The sequence below is a fragment of the Rousettus aegyptiacus genome, unplaced genomic scaffold (assembly GCF_014176215.1).
Source record: "Rousettus aegyptiacus isolate mRouAeg1 unplaced genomic scaffold, mRouAeg1.p scaffold_m13_p_12, whole genome shotgun sequence".
NCBI lineage: Eukaryota > Metazoa > Chordata > Mammalia > Chiroptera > Pteropodidae > Rousettus > Rousettus aegyptiacus.
This window is the reverse complement of record NW_023416287.1, coordinates 18,003,820-18,024,400: the sequence shown is the minus strand read 5'-3', so window position 1 is coordinate 18,024,400 and position 20,581 is coordinate 18,003,820. Positions and strand designations below refer to the sequence as shown.

At 40.2% G+C, this 20,581-nt stretch overlaps 1 protein-coding gene and 1 pseudogene across 2 annotated transcripts in view; both read right to left on the bottom strand.

Moving 5' to 3' along the window:
- The window catches only part of LOC107500791 (ubiquinol-cytochrome-c reductase complex assembly factor 1), an 84,902-nt gene that overhangs the window by 11,750 nt on the left and 52,571 nt on the right, over window positions 1–20,581 (bottom strand). The gene's annotated exons all lie outside the window — the stretch shown is intronic.
- LOC118610223 lies at window positions 6,890–7,008 on the bottom strand (annotated as a pseudogene).

Below are 20,581 nucleotides of genomic sequence, written 5' to 3'. Positions count from 1 at the left end.
GAGAATTAGATGGGCTGAAGCTGTTAGACAGTTTCTGTTAAGAGACTATTTTAGAAATGCAAGACCAGTGAGACCACTGAGATCCTGGTATGATTCCTCTCAAAGAATGGCCAGGAAGGCCTTCAGAGCCTAGAATGTCTTGAATGGAGTAAACTCTGACCTACGGACCTCTGGGAATACGACCTCCAGGAATATGCTTGAGGGCAGGATCCAGCTTTCATTCCTCTGGGATTCCAGCAGAAAGCCTGGTCTAATATGTAATATGTAGTAAGGACTCCTCGAATATTTAAACTGACAGGTTTTAGAGACAACCAGAAGTCATTTGGAACTTTGTATGGAGAATAAGATTTGTGCTTAACAGCCCTCCCCAACCACGACCGTGACCATGACCACTATCATCTTCTTCATTTACTGAGTACTTATTAAGGGCCAGGTGCTTTATGGACATCATCTCCTCTAATCATCACCAGAACTCAAAGAAGTCAATATACTATAGTCATGTTTTTATAGACACAGAAGACTGAGACTCAGACAAGCGAAGTGATTTGCCTTAGGTCCCACAGCAAATTAGTGATAAAGCTGAAATTCGCATCCAGGTCAGTCTGATTCCAAAGTTCATGTGCCTTACATTCTATCAGGTTTCTGCCTCCAGGAGGATAATTTTATTTTGGAACATAAATCAAAAACTGAATGATTTAATCCCATGGTTTATACCTGGTCTTTGAAGAAGGGTGGGAAGGAGTGGTGAAGAATTTAATCAGAAAACCTGAGTTCAAGTCATAATTCTATTACGTGAGATGTAATCCTGGGTAAGTCAAGTAACCTCTGAGTCTATTTTGTCGTCTTTTAAATGTCCTACACAAAGGCTGGTTTGACTTAGCATTTATTCATTCGTTAATGCAATAATGTATGTTGAAAACCTTGGTAAACTGTGAAGTGTTCAGCAAATGCAAGGAATTATGAGTAAATATTTTCGAGTTGTTTACACAAAACTAAAATCAGTTCCAATACTTTACAGTCATGAATAATTTTCAAAAAAGAAAGGAAAATTGTGAAGCTCAAGACTGGAAAATATGAGATTGGATGTAGGCTGGTAGTACAATCCATGACCTTCCCCACCCCACCTTCAACCCAGGACAAATAAGCCATCCATCCTTCATGTTCCCACAGCTCTGTCTACACTTCTCCCACTGGGTGCATAACGTGGTTTAGAGTTGCTTATGTACCTGTCTCTCCCACTAGTCTTGTGAGCTACTCAACGGATGTAAGGAACTCTGATTAATCTTGGCAACCCCAACACCCAGTCCAGGCCTGGCCCAGAGCAGGGTTTAAAACTGGCGTGCTAATGACTGAATCCTTACAAACGTCTGAGTGCCACGCATAGCATATTCTAGCCAATAACACTCATTTACTTATTTCTTTTTTTTGCTGCTGAGTACCTTCCATGTTTCTGAAATTTCATATAATGCCCAACTTCTACTGAGCCTTCTTCCAGGACAGGCTCAGGCAAAAGGAAGAGTCATGAAAGAAGCCAGAGCTAAAGATAATTCCTTCTGCAGTGTGAAGGTGGCACTACAACCCAGACCTGCTGATACTCATTTTGGGGCTCTCGCTACACCGCAACTAGTTGTTCTCCTAACTGTGTAAGAAGAACCAGAGCCAGAAACGGACAACGTCAGAAATGTCAAACAAAGGCAGGAGCATCTCTCAGAGGTAAACATTCACTGAAACTGCTCACAGAGCTGGTTTATGTGTTTCATCAAACAAGCAGGCTTTAGAGCTGGAAGGGCCTTCAGAAATAACCTAGCTCGATCCCTTTGAGGAAATGGTGAACTGAGATCCAAAAAAGAGAAAAGACTTGTCCAAGATCACACATTGAGTTAGTGTCAGGGTCAGGATTAGAACGTGATTTCTGGACAAGTGCTTTTCCTACTTCACCATCTACAGGGCACTTCCAAAGATTACCAACACATTAACCTACAAACCTCGGGGTCTTGCTCTCCAGCAAGATCTACTTACATATGAACATATTTTCTCCTCTTGGGATGCACCTGCATTCTGGCTGGCTATTGCCCAGCAAGAATGGAGAGTAGGAGTGGAATTCCTTATTAGCAAGGCTCCTCTACTTCCTTATCCTATATTCCACCTCTGGTGATCTGTAAACTCTGAGAGATGGCAAGCTGCCACAGCTAGGAATGGTTTTCGGATATCATCACCCAGGCTGGATTAGATCATGAAAAGGGCCCTTCCTGGAAGAGGGTAGAAGCTCAATCAGTGCAGACACATGATCTGCAGGCAACAGGTGAGCATAAGTGAGAGCAGCTTCCTGAACTACTGGATTCACCCCTCCAGGACCTTCTATCCAGCCCAGAAGCTAAGGGAGACTGGATATTCCCTCTGGTGAACCTCTGTTGAGATTTTATTTTCTCATTTCAGCTTTTGTTTGCTGGTGTACAGGCTGTGTCCCCACTGCTAGATCATCCTATATGGAGCACCCTGCCCATGAATACACAGATGGACAAAACGGGAGAAACTCCCCCCCGCCCCCGATAGCATTGGGCTGTTTTCTTATTAAACTCTTATCCTTTCCATAACGCTTTGCTTTTTATAAAAACCCATACATACATACGCCACCACCACAAGGAAAAGGTTGCTTTTATATCAGTTACTCATATTTTCCCATTTATTTAAGCTATTAAAATTCATGCAGATATTTTATAAGCCATCAGGATTTGGTGACTGGTATTACTGAATGTTTAATAATAAACTAAACAGAAGAAATCAGAGGGTTAAATGATGACTGCAATTCCTGTAATGACTTAATTAAATTTTTATTGAGTACATAAACTATGATGTCATTTCTAGCCAACCATGGGCCTGCTTTCCCAGCTTGTCACAGGGTGGGAGCACTCAATAGGAGGCTAGGCTAAATGAGCAGCAAGTCTCAGCTGAAATGGGGAGGGGAGCAAGGCTCATGTAACACACTCAATAAATTATCCGTTCATTTTTAAACAAAGTCCATGAGTTATAATATATTTGCCATGCACTTTTTATGACATAATAAAAATGTTACCTTAAGGATTACTTAACACATACTACAAATGTTATAGCAGAGGCAGGCACAAGGGGCAAAGAAAACAAACATGAGCAGGCCAGGGACGGGTCCTGGAGTTTACATCCCGGGGGAACAGCATAGTATATTAAAAAGGGAATGCAAAAAAAAAAGGGGGTGGGGGGATGCAAGAGTTCAGGGTTACTAATCAGCAGATTAATGAATGAGACAACCAAAAGGGAGCACAAGTAAAGCAATAATGAATCTTACAAGGTACATGTTTAATTAATGTAGTATTCTCAAGGAGAAATATTAGCTTTAAAGAGATGCCAGTTCATTTGAGGCCAATTCACTGCCCTCTTTCCCCTTTTCACTGTTGCTGCTCTTAAAGACATTTATGTGACTGCTTAACAGAGGGACCAGATTATGTGGATAGGGGGGCTGATGAAGGATCAAGTTTAAACTCCTCAACGAACTCTGCAAGATTCTTTGTGATCTGTTCTTGGTAGTCTTTCCTGCCTCATCTCCTCTACCTCCCCACTTTAATCCACTCTTCAGTCAGAGTAAACTACAAGCAATTTCCACAAATGTGTCATATTCTCTTACAGCCCTTAAGCATACTGCTGCTGGGAATCCTCCTTTCTTTATCCACTGGGATGCTAACTCCTTCTTATCCTCTAAGACTCAGCTTACAAATTATATCTTCTACAAAGTAGCCTCTCTCCCCTGTCTACAGGTACCACAAAAGTGATCTGAATCCAGAAACAGATCCCACAATTCACTGTTTACCATGTGCCAAGAACTGTGCTAAGAGCTTTAAACATATGGGCTCGCTCAATCCTTCACAACGACTCTGTGAGATGGGTACTGTTACCATCTCCACGTCAGAGAAAAGAAAACTGAGGTTTGGGAAGCTTAAAGTTACACGGCCAGGAAATAATGAGTCAAGATCAGGATACATCAGTAGTCTAACTCTAGTGCTTATCTCTGTTGGAACGAACACCTTCAATAATGTGGCTGCCCCTTTGTGTGCCCCTTTGTGTACCTCAAGCTTTCTGTAGAAGCAGAGCTAAGAAGTGGTAATGTGATCTTAGGTAAACACAACTCAGAGAATCCCAATTCAAAAGGTGGCTAGAGACGGGCCACATAGATGGGTCATCAGTGGCTAATTACTAATACAACAAACATTTCTAGTATAGCTAAGCCCCACTCCTGGGAAAACTGGAAGAAAGTTGGTATAATAATGGTGTAGGAGGGGAGAACGGAAGAAGGCTGGTATGGACACCACAAGAACTGATGAGTATGAAGGTGAAATCAAGCGTTAAGGCTACTAGCTTGAGGCAAAGTTGCTAACAGTAGCAGGCCGATAAAATTTTGTTAGAATGAACTAATAATAAAGGGTGGCTAGAGGTGCTGACAGAAGCATAAGGAATACATCAAATTCATCATAAGGCTAAAATACAGTGCAAAAGATCATAGGTCATGTTTTAGTTGTCTTTCTAGTAGCCAGTAATGCCATCGGCAGTGCTTCGCAGTAGCAACACCATGGTCCACAGTCACTGCATGGCAATAGGCTATGCGCACTGAACGTCAGCCAAGCTATTCAAATTTGATGCTAGAAATTAGTTCAGTGTGCAATATTATGTGAGATACACAGAAACAGGTGAGAGTAGACAGAGAGAAAAGGGACATGGAGAGACCAAATACACAAGTGTGCATGTAACTCATTTACTCGCATTATGACTAAAAGATCCACGGAGGGTCTTTTAGCAATGATTATAAAATGCAACAAATAAAACTAATTTACCTGTGTATGTGTGTGTGAATGTGTGCCTGTGTATATTAGAGAAGGTACATGGTTGGCAGGTAGAAATGCAGAACCAGTAGCCTTAATTTCTGAATGGTCACAAAGTATAGGAGACTTTTCCTTAGGGCTGGAAAATAGCCCTAAGGCATTCGAACACATCAGTCAGTCCATAATCATGTTGAAAAGAAGGTGATGGGTTACATTAAGGTCTGGAGAAGATCAAACTATCGCACCAATTTAATTTTCTTCTTCGCAGGACATACAGGTAAGAGGAAGATAAGAGCTATAATCTACTCTGATTTCTGAAGTTTTTGATTGTATCCCACAAGACAAGTCTCACACACACTCCAGTTAGAGGGGTCAATATTAGCTTGAAAGAGTCATTGTTTTAACAATAGCACTGTTGGTGCCAAGTCCTAAAGGAAACAATTCTTGGGGGTCTCCACTGGAAATCTGCACTGATAATAATTATGATAGAGATAGTAGCAACAATGAGCATACGTCTCATTTGATTTGAAAATGTTTTCATGTATGTGATCTTATTTGTGTCTCACCACCATACCTTGCCCTCGGGAGCTCCCAGACTCACTGCTACTTTTGTCCCAATTCTATAAACAAGGGAAACAGAAGCAAAAAATGATAAGTGACTTTCACCAAAGTCACATCCTGCTTGTGACAATACTGGGACTTATATCTCAGATAGCCAGTCTCTAAACCTAGTGTCTTCTCCATACTGTCACAACTTTCTGCTTCTAATGACCATCATTTTTGATGTGACCATCGGAAATGGAGAGTCACACAAGCAAAAAGCTAAAATTGTTAATTTTAGTATGTTAGAAAACAAGATGCAAAAATCTGAATTGTTGAAAAACTATCCTAGAAATAAGATGCGATTCAACAAGGTCGAATGCACAGTAGTATGTCTAGACCAAAATAAATAAATAACAGGATGAAAAAGGGTTTGACTAGGTAGACATACTAAAGTCTCAGAGCAAATCTCCCTGATCATGAGCTTATAAATGAGAAATGTGAAAAGACAGTCATAACTGAACATGTTAAAAGAAACGCCACATACAAAGGTCAAATTTTGGTCTTTATTATTATAAGAGTCTTTGTTTTAACTATCATACTTAAGAATAAATAGAGAAACCAGAGAAATTTCAAGGAAGGATGTCAGATAGGTATGGTCACATTGTGTTGACACTGATCACAAGCCAGGGCATTCAAGATTCTACAGCCAATAAAAATACCCAAAGGCTGTTCCATGGGTTGCCCTGGTTGCATCCATCATCAACCTCAAGGGATCAGTAGATCTTAGAGGTACACTCTGATACTGAGGTGAATATCACCCATTGTCTCTGCATCCCTTCCTTAGTACTGGGACCTACTCCGCAACTCCATACGAGTTGATAGGATGCTGATCCTAGAACCCTGTCTCCTCATCACAGAGATGGGCACAGAGTCCAAACTAATCTAATCAGACTATCACTTCCAAGTAGAGCTATCCAAAGAGAAAAGGCAGCTGAAGTTGGATTATCCCAAAGAGACTATACTAAGTTCCTGTTCCTAAAACTAGGATCCCTAAGCTTCCTTGTATCTTTCCTTCCTGAGCCCTACTAAGAAACTCTCTTTTCCATTCTGTGAGCTTTGTTACCCTACAATACATTCCCTCGTTTGCTTAAATTAGCATAAGTCAGTCTCTGTTGCGTACAATCAAAGGATATACTATTATTCATCAATTCAATAAAACCTCTCCATAATAACATAATAACATGAGCTAACACTTGTTGAACACCTACCACGTGCCAGCAATTGTATTATAACCCCTATATGTGTAATCTCTTCAATCTTCACAACAACCCTAAAAAAAGGGGTGTTATTATCCTCATTTTACAGAAAAGTCATCACTTTATTTTCTCTGAAGCCTTTCAAGTCCTCCAAAGCTTGTTGCTTTCTCCTTCTCTAGTTTTTAATATTTCTACCAGGAAAACTTACTGTACTATTTAATTCTACTTATTTATGTTTTTTTACATCTATAGCACCTGGTATTCTTAGGTGGTCTCCCATCCAAATACTAACCAGGCCCGCCTCTGCTTAGCTTCCGAGATCAGACGGGATCAGGTATGTTCAAGGTGGCATGACCGTAGACTACTGTACTATTTTAATAACCTGTTTATAGGCTGTGTACCTACTCCCCCACTGCATTAGACTGTGAGCTCTTTGAGGGCAAAGATGGCACACTGTTTAACATATGACTGTATAAGGAATCAATATAATATTTGTCATAATTACCTCTCGTATTATTGATGCCCATGCACTTTTACAAATTTCAAGAAAGTGCCCTGAGTACAAGGATTTGGGGAGGGATTGAGCAAGTTTGTGTGTATGCTGCTGCTGTTTTTATGGTTTTCAAACACAACTCTAACCTAAGGAGGCCCAACTCCTGTCTTTTAGTCTGTCCTCACATGGCCTCTGAAACCTCACATCCCTCTAAAATCAATCTCTTCTATTGTTTCAAGACTACCTCTAGTTTTATTACTAGCATCTTGCTAGAGTTCTAGATTTAAAAGACTTATACATCAGTTTTAAGTAAAAAGGAGAACTTCTGATTGAACAGAAAAAGGACCTAGAGACTGCAAAGATAAGAAAACATGAAGTGGACAACTGAGTTTTTCTCTGTCACTGGTTTCTGTACCAAGATAATAGCCAACTTACTCTCTGAAGTGAACAGGTTAGATAATTAAACAAAGCTTTGATCCTTGCCTTATAACAAATGCTAAGAAAGAATAATTAGGAAACTTCCTAAGAAATGCCATTCTGTTTTAATAATTCCAAGTTTAAGAAAGGGCTTATGTCCTGCTAACAAGTGCCAGTGCATGAAAGTTTTGGTCAGGCTTTGGTTTTCTGTTGTTTAACACAAGATTTGGAAAGTGAAAACAGTTTATTAGTGCTCACTAATGGCCAATAATCAAGGCAGAACCAATTACCAAACCAACTGAAGTCTCAGCAAAGGATAATGCCATTCACATCTACTAGAATAGTTATAATTTCTTAAAAAAAAGATAAAGGAAAATACGCATTGGTGAGGATGTAGAAAAATTGGAACCATCATGCATTGCTGGTGAGAATGTAAAATGGTATAGCTGCTGTGGAAAATAGTTTGGTGACTTCTCAAAAGGTTAAACACAGCTACTCTCTGACTGATCCAGTAATTCCACTCCTAAATATATATCCAAAAGAACTGAAAGCTAAGACTGGAACAGATGTTTGTATATCAATGTTCCTAACAGCATCATTTACAATAGCCAAAAGGTAGAAACAACCTAAGTGTTCATCAAGAGATAAATGAATAAACAAAATGTGGTGTGGTGTGTATATCTGTGTGTATACACACGTGCGTGCACGCGCGCACACACACACACACTGGAACATAACCCAGTCATGAATTTTTGATATATGCTACAGCATAGATGGACCTTGAAAATATTACACTTAGTAAAATAAGTCAGACATAGAAGGGCAAATATTGTGATTCTACTTATATGAGGTACCTAGGATAGGCAAAGTCATAGACAAAAAGTAGAACAAAGGTTACCAGCAGCTGGGGGAGTGGAAATGGGGGAGTTATTTAATGTGTACAGAGGTTTTTGTTAGGGATGATGAAAAAGTTTTGGGGATAGTGGTGATGGTTTCAGAACATTGTGAATGTATTAAATGCCATCAAACTGTACACTTATAAATGGTTAAAATGATAAATACTATGTATATTTTACCAAATAAAATTCCAATTACAAATAGTTCTTCTCCCACAAATATTTCAATCTATGACTTACTCATGTATATATTAAAGCTTCTTTTATGATACTGATCCCATTCTGAGTAGTAATATCATGAAGTAATTTATGCTCCTTGCTAGACCATAAACTGTCTGGGTTCAGAATTCTACATTGCCTTGCACATGTTTAATAAGCACATATTGAGTGTCTACCATATTCTAGGCATTGTGGTACATGCTGGAGGTAAAAGACAAACAAAACACAGTACCTGCCCTCAAGAAGAAGTTTGTAATCTCATGTGAAATATACCACACACCAATGATTAAAACATTTAGCATACTGCATGTAAAAAATGGCAATGGTGAGTCTGGGGACTGAAAGGCTTCAGGGATGAGGCAACATTTATTATTCTGCATATTAAGAGGTGAACAGGAATTAGAACTTTTCAGGCAGAAAGAATGGTATGTGCAAAGCCACAGAGAGGTGAATAAGATAGCATTTTTGCAGGAAATTTTGTAACAAAGAGCTCATGATGGGAAAAGGGAGAAGGTAGAGTTTGAAAGGCAGTTTGTGTTTGATTGTAAATAGCCTTAAATGCCTCATGAAGAAAAGACGAAGAATTCTAAGACAGGGAAGTTGCATGGACAGATTTATTTTCAAAAAGTAAGGCTACAAGTGCAGACCATGAAGTTGGGGGAAGAACCAGAGGCAGAAATACCAGAGGAGGCTATTGCCATGGCTCAGGTGAGAGTTGATAAGGAACTAAATTAATATAAGTGGCAAGAGGAATAAAAAGGTAAGAATGCTTTCAAGAGAAATGTCTACAGCAGGAGCCACAGGGTATGATTTTCAAGTGAATGCATGGGAGAAAAGGTATGGCCATGACTTGCACATAATCAGACTGCACTGAATGCTAGCTGAAGAAAGAATTCAACAGTTACATGCAATCATAAGCTGATGACTTTCTGACCCTGGCAGCACTAAGCATAGACAACCAGTCTTGTAGGGTTTTAGCAATAACCGTGCCCTCAATGTCTCCTATGTTGTGGTAATGGAAAATCTTACTTGGACAAGATGTAATATGAGCAAGATGTGTATTCAGCTTGAGCCCGGCAGGCATCTCCAATAGAGCAGGAGTATAGCACACCAGGTCTGAGCCCCTTTTCCAGTAATTTGTTCACTACATGTTAGTGGATATCACTCCCCTGGATCTTTTGCATTCTATCTACAGCCATGAGAACTGACTACTGTCAGCATGAAGATGAGGACACACCTTAGCTTTCCCGAGACACTTGCAGGCTCCCAATTGCACCCTGGACCTCATGACCACATTTATGAGCGCAGAAAAGCTGCAGGCACAACTTTGCTTTTTTAATGATTTTCTATTAAATTTACACAGACTGGGGACAGTGGAAAATTACAGGATGCATGGGATGTGTGTTCCCCATCAATACTGGCCATCTCAAACATATAAACATATAAGCCAAATAGTGAAAAATGGGTAATTAACAAGTTAGGGAGCTCTCTGCTGATGGAGCCTGGGCATTGTCATTTGTCCTGAGTGCTGAGGATCTAAACAACCTAGAGGACCTGGAGGCAGCACTGAGTTCACTGACCCCGGCCAGAGTCCTTTCCCACTCAGTGATTTCAAGACAGGTATCATGTTGCCTGGATAGCAAGATTTTCTCAGAGGATCCAAAATGTAGCCCCTTCCTGATACTGAGATTCCTAGCCCTTTCATCAACCAGTCCCACCTTCTCTCTCTCTCTCTCTGCAGTAACGGGGAGCAAAAGAGATGGGCCACCCTAATGAAATGAATCGTATATGTTAACTGGTGACTCCAGCTGGGCAGAGGAGGTAAGAATAAAGTCTACAGCTCCAAACAGTAAAGTGGACATTTCCATTCTTCTCCATGGGTCATAGAATGCTTGTCTTTCACTGACGATTCCTTACTGCTTACTGTTCAGAACCATACAATTTCCACAATACTGACCCTGGGGTAATCTGAGAAAAAAACTGTTCCCCGTTGTAAAGATGAGGAAAACAAAGGCTCAGAAAGGTCAGGAAACTCTCCCAATTATCGCTCAGCTCATAGATGGTTGAGATGTTCACAGAAACAAGGTCTTCTGACTCCTAGTCCAACATCCCTTTAAGGCTCAAACCGAATTGCCATTCAGCTGATATCTTACAGAATCCTGTGGAAGTATCTAGAGAATGGCTGAGCCCAGATTCTGGGTTGGAGCGATACAATCTCTCCTGCTTGGGTAATGAGGAGGCAAGAGTGACGGAAGGGATGACGTTCAGAAACTCCCTGAAAACAGAACGGGCACTTGGCCTTATGAGCTCTGACAGTGGCACCATCTCTCTCTAGGATAATTCTTTTTGTTCTCTCTTTTTTTTTTTTTTTTCAGTAAAATATTCTTAAAAGGGTAAACATTTTATCTAAAGGAAAAAGGAAAACTTGCTTAGAATAGCGTATTTGTTTAAAAAGATGCTCTCTCTAGCGATTTGTATTCAAGTCCCACCCTGAACTAAGAAACATTCTTGAAATCTAATTCTGGGCCCAAGAGCTCCATTTCCCCACCTTGTGACTCTGAAAAGACAAATCTCTAAGTCTTAGTTTTTCCATGAAAACGATGCAAAATTGCCTTTCCTTTTTCTTTTTATATTATCACGTGAGATAAAAATGTTTAATAAGTAATAAAATTAATAGCAGCAAACATCTACGTAACCTTCAAGCACTGTTCAGAGTCTCAAATGTGATAACTCATTTAACCTCCATAATACTGTAGGCTGAGATGGGTACTATAGCTATCCCTATTTTACAGAGAGGAAACTGAGGAACAGAGATTAACAACCTTGACCAAGGTCAAAGGTCACATCGCTGGGATGGACCTAAGCCCAAAAAGTCTGGCTTCAGTGTCCAAGGACTCTCAATTGCTGTGATGCTGCCTGGGAAAGGAGTTTACAAACCCAACCCACTCCTCCACCTGAGAAGTAGGCTTGGCAGTCTTCAGTACCTGGGGGCTGCCTAGTCTTCTACACCATCTTGCCATCACTCTTAGCCCTGCTCTGGGAAAGTTTCTCTAGGAAGTTTGCAGAAAGAAAAAACAAAACAAATAGGTGAGCTCATATCTTACTTGTTCATCCATTTAGTTTGGAACTTAACCTGGGAAAGAGTCAACTGTATTTCTCTTCTTGGCATAATCTAGATTGTAAGCCCTGTAAGATCACTTCTCTCTAGTGTACTCTCTACCAATAGCATTGAGGGACTGGCATGTAAGTAAAGGCCAAAAATGTCCCTTGAATAAATAAGTGAATGAGTGAAACAATCCTTAATAGAGCCATACAAATTAATGTAGCCACTGAACCTAGAGGGAAAAAAATTCATAAAGCCTCCATCATTCAACAAATGTACATTCAGTGCTAATCATGTACCAAGCACTGTTCTAGGAGCTGAGGCTACAGCAGTAAAAAAGAGACATCCTGAACTCTTAGGGCTAACATTCTGGAAAGAGGATGAGACACAGTAAGCAAAATAAAATATATAGAATGTTAGATGATAATTTAGTGCTACAGCCTAATCCTGTCACTCAAGGTCTTTAAAATGAGAACTTCCCAGGGCTGTGGTGTACAGATGTGGGCATAGGTGGGAACCTGCTGCTGCTAAAGCAGCGAAGCATTGATATGAAAGGAGAAACTGCCCAGGGACAAAACCAAGGACAGATGACAGAAGACTGACTATAAACTCTTAGAGAAAAAGACCATATTTTGGTCCCATCTGTATCTCCAGCACAGTGCCTGGCACATAGCAGGTACTGAGTGAACACCTCATGATGGTGTAGAGCATTTGGGGACTACAAGGGAGAATGGGAAGCCTCATGCCTCTATATATGCCACTCTGTTTTGCATCACCATGCTGGATGAAAGGGTTAGTGGGTTAGCTGAGGAAAATTAATCAAGAAAATATTACTCAGAACATGTTTTACTCATATACATAGCCCACATGTCTCAATACTTAGTCAATTTTTGAACGATTATCTTTACTTCTATTCTTCCCTTGGAGCCCTCTTGCAATGCAACAAAACTACTTGTTGAATCAAGAAACATTATGCCTTGTTCTGTGTTGGGCCTGGAGGAGGTTACTTGAGGATGCCTCATAATCCTTGAACTTAAGAAATTTATAACCATATTGGTAGAATAAAACACAAATGTAACCCTGGAGTGGTTAGGGAAGATTTCAGGAGGGAGTCAGTAGAAAATGGACAGGCAGAGACTGGAAGAAAAGTTCTGCAGGTAGAAAAGAAAATAAAATGATGGTGAATCATAGAAAGCCTTGAAGACAAGTTCAGGGGTATGATGCACATCTAGCAGGCACCAAGGAGCTATTGTGGGTTTCTGTGTGATGAGTACTTGATATAAGTGTGTTTAGAAAGATGAGCCAGGCTGTTGAATGATTTGCAGGATGGATCTGAGATAAAAGAGTGAGATAAAAAGGCAAGGGGGCCAGTGAAGATGCTGACAGTGAATTTAGGTCAAGACTTGATATGTGTATCAGTAAGACAGCTGAAGTCCTGCTAGTGGTTGTTTTACCTTTTTTTTTTTTTTTAAGTGGTTTTAAGTGTTTTAAAGAAGGGCTACTTGTAGTTCCTCTTGTTCTTTTGAAGACCAGACCTATCACAGTTATGGCTCTTAACACTGCCACTCAGAAATGAGAAACTAAACAAATGGCAATCAACATGGAGAAAGAGGTCCCTCCTTTCCAGCTAGGCCCCTACAGGTGTAACCAATCCCCACAGGGTCATTCGCCCAGCATTTTAGGGAAACAACAGGAAAGAGGAGTATTACAGCTGCCTCATCAATAGAATCAGAAATACTCACAGCACATTTAGGGCAGCTGCAATCACTGTCTGGCTCTACTGTATCCTGGGTCTGACCCCTAGGTTCCATATTTTTTTCACACAGCCATCCAGTTCTTAGCAGAGCCACTGACTCCTAGTAGTGCCCATTGAGGGACTAAACTCATAAGAGAAAGGAGCAGACAGCTGCCTACTCTGTGGCAGAACAAAGTGAGGGGCATCATTAATCTTGCATCACTTCAAGAGCTCCTCACAGAGCTCCTGCAATCATTCCTTTTTCTGAACACACTACTTACAGAAAGCCCTCATTAAAATACAAATGTCGTCTGACAATTAAACCATTATCTTATTAGCATCCATTAACAATTAAATATGGATTAGTTTATCAGGTGAGGTAGCAGTAGAGAACCCACTCTAGAAAATGAGGGCCTGGGTGGACTCTTTAAGTTCATTCATTCATTCAATTCACTAAGATTTGATGAAGGCCAGTTATATACTAAGCACTGTGCTAGACACTGGAACTGACCTTAAGAAAAAAAGGTCAGAAAATGTCTGTCTGTAAGATAGAAAGATAAAATGAAGGGCATGTACAGTAGCTCTAGGGAATAGCAAAGTTCACAGTATAATGTAATGAAAAGAGTAACAGAATGAATCAACATGACTTTAGTCTCTGCTACTAGTATGTGACACTGAGCAAACCACGTGTCTTGCCAGGATCAAGTGTCTTCAACTGGAAAGGGCTGAATTAGGATCATTATTGAGGCTGTCAAGCTTCAAAGAGATTGCTGGCCATTAAAATGGCACAAAATATAAACACTGACTGCTATGCAATTCTGACCAGCTAGGGCTAGCCCTGCCTGGGCCTTCCTGCCATCAGCCAGAGCAGTCTGGACTTCCTTTAGAAATCCAGGGGTCGATACCAAGTGGGATTCTTCTAACATCCATATCTACCCACTGCTTCACACCAGAAAACTCTAGCATATTCTGAATCCAACATTTGTCCCCGAACCATTCTAATCTCTCCTGGGCCTTTGACATGAGGATAGTAGGAACAGGGTCAATTCTTCAGGGCTACAGGGCAAGAGAGGCTTGGAGAATAAATAGGAAGTCTGGCAAACTGCTGTTCACTTCTGTAAATTCTACCCTGCGTTGGAAAATTCTTTTCTCAGATTTTTTGTCCAAGCTTGAAGGTCTCTTAGAAGGTCCAGGTTCTTGATCTGAGTCTGCTATTTAGTGGTGGATCCCAGCCATTAGAAGAGACCCTACTCTTCCGTACCCAAGACTAGTGAGCGGTTTTTCAAACTTCTCATCCTCTCCTTCCTCTAGAGGGAGGCTCTTTGGCAGACGACTCAGCCCAGGACCTAATGCACAGCAGACAATAAACACTGTCTGTGTCTGAAAGAGAAGAGGTATGGCCATAAATATACATACCCAAAATACCAAAGATGAAGTTTACTTGATATCCAAAGAATCTTAGCAAAAGGGTATGGGACAAGGATGAGAAGTAGCAGTGTGGGAGACACTTGAAGGCCCCTGAGCACTTAATGGGAATTGTCTCTTACTTCCCCCACAATCACGCACACACCACCAGCTTGCTGATTCTTAACCCCAGCAGCTGAACTGCTCGCAGCCCAGAAAAGGGGCAACACACACAGTTTACACCTTTTATTATTCTGATAGAAATTTCTCTCTTGAGAGCAGAAAGGGGTCAAAAGTCCAAACCAAAAATATATATCTTTATAAGTCAGAGCAAAGAAGCATTAAAGCAGTTATTAAAAAAAGAAAAAGAGAAAAAGAAAAAAAGAAAAGCCTCAGTGAACAGAGCAGAGTAGGAGGTGTTAGAAAACTCACTCCAAGTAATTTATTCGCTGGGAACCACAAAGGGCTTTCCCAAGAACAGCAAAAACACCATTAATTTCCCCAGTCCCTTCCTTTCAAAGGGCTCCAAACACTTCACACATATCGTTTTAAATTGTCCTCAAAGGCTCCAAAATAAGGGGTTATTATTTCCCCAGATTTCAGATGGAGAAACTAAAACACTCATGCCTGCCCTGCCGTCCAAGTCATCCTAACAGATTCGGCCAACATCGACTGAGTGCCTGCTATGCATATGACCCGTGCTAGGGGGAACAGGAGATACAAAGATGAAAGATATAATCTCTGTCCTCCAGAAAGTCTGAATCCAGTGAGGTATGAGAGATGTACAAATAAATCCTTTTAAAATAAGGCAGCCTATGTCAGGTGTCACAGAAAAGGTCCAAATATAATGCCTATTTTATCAAGTTCCTAAAAGGTTCCAAGCAATGTGCTAAATTTTTACTAGTATCATATTGTTTAAGTTACACACTATGTGTGGCTTATCTTTAGAGGAAGGAATGGAGACAATGAGAGGTAAAGAGACTTGCCCAGGGTCTCAAGGCCATACTGTGGCAGAGCAGAGATTAGAACCCAGGTATATCTGACTCCAAAGCCCATGCAATGGAAGGTAAATGCTTGGGAAACTAAGTGCTGGCCTTTGGACACTTTAGCACAAAGTGCCCACATCTTATAGGTGAACAGCAGAACACAGGAGCCCTCACTAAATTTGGGGAAAATGGCCTATTTCCTGGGCCCAAAATCACATATGTATGTACTAATTTGGATTCTCTGTCATAGGGACTGTACTTGTGGATCAAGAAGCCAAAGGTAAGTATCTTCCAAAACAGGAGAGAGCAAAGAAGGGCTAAAAGGTTCTAAGCACTTCTTGTTCTACTGGTGGGCACTAAAAAGTGGATCAGGGCCAGAGGGGGCAGGGGCCCCTGGCTGGCTCTAATAGAAGGTCATGGCGTGGTGGTCACGGTATACATACATCATGGTAGTCATGGTATACATACATACCAGCAGAGTATCTTTTTCTTGGAGCTGGAGTGGAACTCCTGCAGGGGAAGGAGCACCCTGCTAGAGATTCCTAAAGAAGGTCCTAGCTTTGGTGACAGCTCTGCAGAGCTCATCTGGCGTGGATAACTTTTGTCTCTTTTGCCAAGTCTCCGTTTTGGAAGCCAAAAAAGGAAAGTACCAGATTTAGAGGAAAAATAGCTTATAGGGCAGCAGGCCACCATGCCCAGACCAAATAGGTCACAGAGAGCATGGCTGGAACTGAGGAATCCCTGAGTTTCAATGAAAGCTAAGTTAATAAACAGCTCTATTTTAAGCCCACAGGACATGAGTCTGTTGGGGGAAGAAGGTACTCCAAATCCTGAGAGCAAAGTTGAGATTGGAACTAAGGAAGCCCAATCACCAGTCTAGCATTCTTCCCAATTGTTTTCAAATCTTAATTTCACCCTAAGAAAACAACAAAAACAAAAACCCTTTGATGGAGCCAGACATTTCTGTGTATTATTATCTCATGTAACAGAGTGACTTCGCTCCTATCAATGCATGGGTTAGTCATTAGTTCAGTAATTATTACTTAGATTCTACCTACTTCTAAAAAAAGGTTCAAGTCGCCTTATAATAAAAGGCATGTGGTAAGGCCAAAACAACAAAAATTTTAAAATCAGATCTGGATTTGTGAATTACTATGGTAGCCACGACCAAGGCATTTAACCTTTCTGCCCCTCAGTTCTACACTGCAAAATGGAGACACTCTCACCTCTCACTGTAAGGATAAAATGAGATGGTGTCTGAAAAAAAAAAAAATGCCTGGAACAGAGTTTGGCCCAGAGTATGTACCTCAACCAAAAGTTAAAAAAAAAAAAGAGAGTTAAGTAATAAAGTGTGTGTGAGAGAGAAAGGGGATAATGAAAATTATATCAAAAGATCTAAAGAGAAGCTCTGTTCTTTCTGGTAGCCATGGTGACAAGGAAGCAGGATTGCTATACCATTCTCATTGTCAAATAAAAGGAAGCATATAAGTTCATCATGGCAGAGAAAGTTCTTAATTCTAAATACTGAGGCTTATATACGAGCAGATGTGAATTTGCACACACATTCACACATACGCACGCTTATACCACTTCTCTCTCCAACAGGAACAAGGCAAACAGCTCTCCAGAGCCCTGCTGCCCCTCTGACACCACACTACTGCTGTGCAATGAAGTACTTCAACAGTTAAAACATTTTTGTGCCAATATTTTAAGAGTGCAGAAGGTTCCAAATTACATGTAAAATAAACAATGCCAGACTGTGAAAACTCTTGGCTGCAACGTTCTCTGATGTTAACAAGAGTTTCTTTATTACTGTAACCTTTCAGAAGTGAATAAAAATTATTTCTCTGCCCTAGTTTTGCCCTCCAGTAAAAGGGAAGAGAACAGTGACCATGGAAAGAGCTGTACAATGACCTCTCATGAAGGCTAGGAGGCTGGGAAGGGAGCAGTTTAAAACACAAAGCTTTCCATATATGCTTCTAGTCAAAGGTTAGAAATTTAGTTTGCGCTGTGCTGATCATATTGTAAAATTTTATGTTCCTAATATTTTTATATAACTAAAACCCTTAGGGGGACGAAAGGGCATTTGTAAGAGTCCAAACTAAGCTGGTGCTATGGAGAAAACCCAAATCTTGACCAAGGCTCCTTAGTCAGTGAACCTCCTTAGAAACTGAGTCTGAAATCCCCTAAAGAAACAGGGAAGAAGATCTATGGTAACTAAGACTTAGATAAAATATGTTACTTTGCAGACCTTTTTAGTTAATGAGTCTGCAAATACTGGACACAGAAGGATCTCAAAATGGAGTTAGTCTGGACAAAGAGAGAGTCTGCTTTCACCATTGCAAGAAAACAAGGGGCAAAGTCACCAAACAAAGGCAAACATACTTTGTCCTCTCACATCATTCTGCCTTTAACCACACTGTTCCTCTGCTGGGGATGCTCTTCTTGTCTAGCAAGCATTTATCTGAAAAGGTACAACTGAATGTCATTTACCCCAAGTTTTTCTCCTCTGGGCCTTTTCAGAAATTTTTAAATATCATAATCTCTTAATACTACAATCGCCTGTTTATATATTTGTCTTCTTCTACTACGCTCAGGAGTCAGGGACAGAATCTTTGTCATCTTTGTATCTCCAGTGCTTAGCAGAGTACCTGGAAGCTAGCAGGCCACAGTAAAATGAATGGATAGATGGGTAAAACCTTGTTTGTGTCTGGGAACAGGAATCAGACAGAGAATGATGAACTGCTAAAAAAACAGAACATAAGCTCTGGGATTTAATACAACGCTAGCTTTTCAGACTTTCACAGAGCTGCAGAATGTTAAGTCTGGAAGAGAATTTAGAAATCATCTAGCTCTCCTCCCCAGAGAGGTGAGGTGATTTGACTTACTCAAGCTCACCCAGAGAGTGGCCGCGCTGGCCAAAATGCCTTCCATTATACCATGCAAGATGAGAAATGTGATTAAGACTCTATATTGTGAGAATGTTATTTCATTATAAACAAATGAACAATGGATGTCATTCTAGGAATTCAAATAACTTGATATAAGATACAGTATCTCAGCTGCTCAAAAAGCTAAACGTAGAGTCACCACGTGACCCAGCAATTCCACTCCTAGGTATATACCCAAAAGAATGAAAACATGTTCAGACAAAAACTTATACATGAATGCGTTCATAGCAGCATTATTCATAAAGACCAAAACCCGACAACAACCCAAATATCTATCAACTGATGAATGGATAATAAAACGTGATATAATCCATACAAGGCTATCTATAAAAAGTAATAAAGTATTGAAATATGCTACAATATGGATGAATCTTAAAAACATTGTGCTAAGTAAAAGGAATCAAACATAAAAGGCCATGTATTATATAATTCCATTTATATGAAATGCCTAAAATAGGTAAATCTATAAAGACAGAAAGTTTAGTAGTGGCTGCCGGGGCTGGGGGAAGGGGAATGGGGAGTGACTGCTAATGCGCACAACGTTCTTTCTGAAGCGATGAAAACGTTTTGGGATTAAATAGTGGTAATGATTGTATAACACTGTGAATTTACCCAAAAAAACACATTTAAAATATTGAATTTTATGGTTTATGAATTATATCTCCATTTTTTTTAAAAAAAGATAAAAAACGATTAAAAAATGATACAACCTCTGCCCTCTAGGAGCTGACAATTTAACTAAGCCAAGACCAATAATATACAGAGATACTAAAGAACTTATAGGTTCAGCATTATGTGACAAGTAAAGTTATGAAAGTTAGAGGAAGAAGGAAACAACATTTTAAAATCTTAATGCTTACGTGAGAGCTATAGTTTTTAGTAATGATCAGAGAGTACAGAGTAGTGATTTAAGAGGATGGATTCTAGAGTCTGGGTTCCAATCTGAAATGCCATATTTACTGTGTAAGTCTGATTAAATTATCTGACTGGTAGGCTAAATCATGATCTCCCAAAAGATCTCTACATCCTGATTCCTGGAACCTATAAATGTTGTTAAGTCTGGAAGACTTATGGCAGAAAAGGACTTTGTAGCTATGATTAAAAATCTTCAGATGGGGAGAGTATCCTGGATTATCCAAACAGGCCCTAAATGTAATCACATGGATCCTTCTAAGAGGGAGGCAGAGGGCATTCAAACTCAGAAGAAGAGAAGGTAACATAACCACAGAGGCAGAGATTGCAGTGATGTGGCCACAAGCCAAGGAATGTTAGCAGCCATAAGAAACTGGAAGAGGCAAGGAACAAATTCTCCCCTAGAGCCTCTGTAAGGAGTCTGGCCCTGCTAATACCTTGATTTCAGCTCAGTGAAACTGGTTTCTAGCCTCCGAAACTATGAGAGAATAAATTTCTGTTGTTTTAAGCCACCAAGTTTATGGTAAATTGTTACAGTAACTACAGAAAACTAATACACTAACCTCTCTGAGCCTTAGTTTCTTCATCTGTAAAATAAAGATAGAACTACTACCTATCTCACAGATAAGACTGTTGTAAAATTGTTGTAGGGTGTAAAATTCAAATGGTACTTGTAAAGGGTACCGCAAAGAGAACATGCTCAATAAATGTTAGCCATTAGTATTGGTGAGCTGTTTCTGTGTTATGCTGGAATTCTCAACCTCCACATGTCACGGGCATACCCAGACCTTGCTCTTCTTAGCAGGCACGGCAGGCAAT